The sequence below is a fragment of the Halyomorpha halys genome, unplaced genomic scaffold (assembly GCF_000696795.3).
Source record: "Halyomorpha halys isolate HHAL.00 unplaced genomic scaffold, Hhal_1.1 Scaffold117.1, whole genome shotgun sequence".
NCBI classification, from domain to species: domain Eukaryota; kingdom Metazoa; phylum Arthropoda; class Insecta; order Hemiptera; family Pentatomidae; genus Halyomorpha; species Halyomorpha halys.
This window is the reverse complement of record NW_027111176.1, coordinates 665,698-670,283: the sequence shown is the minus strand read 5'-3', so window position 1 is coordinate 670,283 and position 4,586 is coordinate 665,698.

The window sequence follows — 4,586 nt, the reverse complement described above, 5'->3', positions numbered from 1 at the left end:
TTATTTCCCCAACCTATACTTGGCAGACTTATCGGTTTAGACTAGTAATTATACATAGTTTTCTTTAAAGTAATAAAAAATTGGGGTGAAAAAAATGCATTTTTTTTCTCCCCAGCTCTTATACTATATACATATATATATGTGTATATTCACGAGTATATGTTGTTGTTGCCGATTTCTTATATCATTTATTATTTTTACGAAACTAGCTTAACATGTGAGTAAAACTGTGCTACTTTTATTTAAATAGTAGTTATTTTATTTGAAAGAGTTGCGTAGTTGCTTTGGAAATTAAGGATATAAAAGGACAAAATTAGAATAAAAAAAAAAATCAATTTGAAGAAAAGCTTTTAAAGATGTTTAGAGGCAGCCATAAAATAAATGCCTTTGAAGGAAAATTGCTTGGTTTAAACCAATTCTACTTGCCCTTTTGGCGCCAACGTTTATTTTAATTTTATATGTTCAGTTATGATTTTACTACCAATTGTTGAGAAACTTATTTTTTTTTTTTTTAATGTACATTTCTATTTATAAGATAATATTGAATGCACTTGGTGCAGGTGCATTTAAAACAATGCTTTTAGTAATTGCATACACATGCGGTTTAGAAGAACTAATTTAGCAATATATAATGCATATTTTTATTTGTTAGTTTTAATTAATTTCCATCTAAATGTAAATACATACAGTCAGAGCTTAAAGGATCTGTATGCCTGTTTTAAATCAAATAAAATAAATTTTAAAATATTTATTATTTACAACTTGTAATTTAGATAGATAACAATAATATATTTTTTGTTTAAAGAAATAAATGTTATCCAATTTTGGTCTCAAAACTGTTTATATTTCTTTATATTTCACAGTCGTTACCAATCTTCCCTCTAAGCCACAACCCCTGATGAAGACCTGAAATTCAGGTCGAAACGTCGGCATAAAATAAATAAATATGGTTTTGTTTATTTATGTTGTTCTTCGCTGACCGCACCCCCCGACAAACTTCTTCAAGTATATTTCTTGTGCCAATTCGGCCATCCTCAAAGACATCACATATATCCTATAGTCACATAATTACATAGATTATTAATTTATTAGATATTAGATAGATTAATTAAATGATTTATGTTTATTTTAAAGATTATGATGTAAATAAATACTCCTTAAGCTATTTTTCGTTTATGTACATGTCGATTTGTGTTTTAACTTATTTATTCAGTTAATTTATTTATTTCTTAATTTTTTTACTTATCTTATTTATTCATTAAATTATTTATTTGAGGTTATTCATTCATTATATTATTTATTTTCACTTATTTATTCATTGAATTATTACTTTTAACTTATTTATTCATTGAAGTAATTCTTTTAGCTAATTTTTTTTTTAATCTATATATTAGTTTTGTTTTTTAAAAATGTATTTATTTATTTGTTTTTCTGTAAACTGATCTATTACTGTGACTATTATGTACTTGGTGTGATTTCACATTGCTATCTAATGATAAATTTGTTTTACGGGTCGAACGTGGGTAACGTATCACTGAGGAGGGGGGATCTGAGAGAGTGAATTGGGGAGAATAAATTTATCAATTAATTGAAATAAAGAAAAAAAAATAAAATATTTTTGTTTAGTGTGTATACAAGTATTGATTGTAAAAGGAAACTGTAGGAATACAATTTTTTTTTTGTTATATGACGTAAATATATGTATTGTATATATGTTCGATCATGGATTGATCGATATGCTATGTATTGTAGCAATCCAATGGGGGCAACATGGCTAAACAAAGAACTTTGTCTATTTCTCTCTCCCAACAATAAAATTAAAAATTATTATAGTATAATGATGGACAGAATTGATACAAAAATCAATCCATGTCTAAATTATCCAGCTATATATATATATACACACACACACACGAAGAAAATAATAAATTCAAAAGAAAAATAATCGAGTACATACACTATGCAGCGATTTTAAGTAAATTTAATTTATGAAAAATATGGGATACAATTAATGTTGATAATTATAATTAACCTTGAAATAAATTTTAATAATAAAAGAATGAGGAAATTTAACCAAAGTATAGTTGAAATAAATAAATGAAATGGCTGATCAGAGTGTGGGAAGGTTACAAATATTGAGGTGTAGATAGTTGAACGTAGATCTACCTTCTACGCAATAACCCCTGATGAAGACCTGAAACACAGGTCGAAACGTCGGCATAAAATAAATAAATATGGTTTTGTTTATTTATGTTGTTCTTTGCTGACCGCATCTCCTCCCCCGCCCCCCACCGAAAAACTTCTCCAATCAGTTATAAATATTGTTGTGATAAATTATATTAGTGAATATTAACTGTGATTAAAAGTTTTAATTTTTAATTTTATATGAAGAATTGACAAAATAGGTAATCAGACATGAGCTAAGGATTGCTTATTAATAAAATTATATGATACCCTAATGTTTTAATGTCTCGTAGGGTAATTATGGACTGAAATAAGGACCTGGGCAGAATAGCCTGCATAAAGTTTTTTAAAATTGATGTGGTTCTAAAATTCTATTAAGGTATGATAATTTATTATTAATATTGTTATTTGTTTAACATTGTCAAAAATCATATCGCACTAGTATTTCTAAAGTGACACAACTCAAAAATCGGTGTTTTTGAATTATGACTATGAAAGAAATTGGTAAATATATCTTTATGAATCATCAAAACTGTATCAACCTAGCTTCAGAGCTTGTCCACCAGAGGGCACTTATGTCACTCTTGCTGCCTTAATGCTATTCCCCCTCCATATGCAAGAGTGTCACATTTCCAGAAATGTAAGTTTTAGACTTATGTCAATTTAGAAATACTAGTGCGATATGTAAAATTAAAGCTTATCAGATGATTTGAGGATGGCTGAATTGGCCAAAACGTCGTATTAATAAAGAAATATAAATTGTTTTGAGACTAAAATTGGATAAAATTTATTTATTTAAACAATAATAGCTAGTCTCAAGAAAGTGTAAAGATTATATATAATATATTTTTTATTATAAACCTTAAATAATACAGTATTGTATGTTTTTTTTGTATTTTTTTTTTGTAAAAACTATACAGTTGACAATATAGTTATGTTATTCTGCATCCCAAAACAAATCGATTAAAGTATCATTATTCCACAATGTTGTAATAATTGAACCCAACTAACCTTGCATTGTGGTTTGAAATATTATTTTATGGAGAAATAAAGTTTATATTTGTTTTTCTTAGCTCAATAGGCTTTTGTAATTTATTGTACACTTAGACACATTTAATACAGTCAACTACGCTCTGTTTTTATTCGGCACGAAAATGTAAATAAGAAAAATAATTTTTTTATTTTATTTTTTTTTTTTATACCTGTTTTGAATTATTTTATGAATTAATGTGCATTGTCGTTATTGCTGATGTTCAGTATTCATTGGAGTAAGGTACTATAAGGTTTTTAACGCACTAATAAAAAAAAAACCTCAGCATGGGATATCCTCCTGTTTACGTAACGGGCAATTTACATTCAGGGCAGCTCATTTTCCGTTATTACCTAGACACACACAAAAAGTAAACCATATACAATTTTTTTAATCCTAAACGTAGCCTTCACCAATGTCACAACAAAATTATCTGCCCTGAGGTCGTTTCGAAAGACGGTAAGGCGTGCGAAATATCGGACGGAGTTGACAAAGTGGCGTAAAATGAAGTTTCTCCTTTGCACTTTGTCCATTCACAGGATAATAACCACAGCTTTCAACAGTTTATTCAAGGCGCTCCGCAACTTCAAAAGGAGTTTAGCTATTCAATTATTCACTGTTCTATTATCCTTTATTAAGAGAAACCACAAAAGTACATAATATCCCACTTAGAGTGTAATTTCTGTCCTCTATAGAATATTTATTGTCGTTTTTTCAATAAGGGCGACAGACTCCGGGGTGGTCGAATTTTTCCTATTAAGAAAACCCCGTGGAAGATTATTCCCAGCCAAACTTTCACGTTAATTGTCGCCTTTGAAGTATTTATGTCCCGTGGTCGTTTTATATAAGCCATGTTTTTCAATTAAATTTTTATTTTTAAATACCATTCTAACCCACTTGTTTCTCGTCTTGCTTCCTCTCCTATTCCTGATAATCCTCCCAGGCGTCTTAAAAAAAGATGGTCACGAGATCTTCTCTAAAAATGTTATTATTAGATTCTCCACAAGTCTGTATCACGACATATAATATAATTCACATCACATCAGATTTAATAGTTTTTTTTTATTTATAGATATATTCCAACAACCTCTGACTGTCTAGAACTGTATAGAAGGGGTATTCATGATGTGTTAAATGTAAAATGTTTTACCATGTTAAATGTTATAACTATAGCATTGTGAGCAGCCATATTTGAAGTCATGTTAAACGTTAAATGCATAAGAGGCCCTAGCGGATTTTCTCAGCAACTTGTTTTATAAGCCTTTATGTTTATAACCTTCCTTCCAGAGCCTTATGTTATTTTTTACTTCAGTTTTGATTTAAGTAATTTATTACAACATGCCTAGAGTGAGTGAAAAGTGGAATTTGTGTG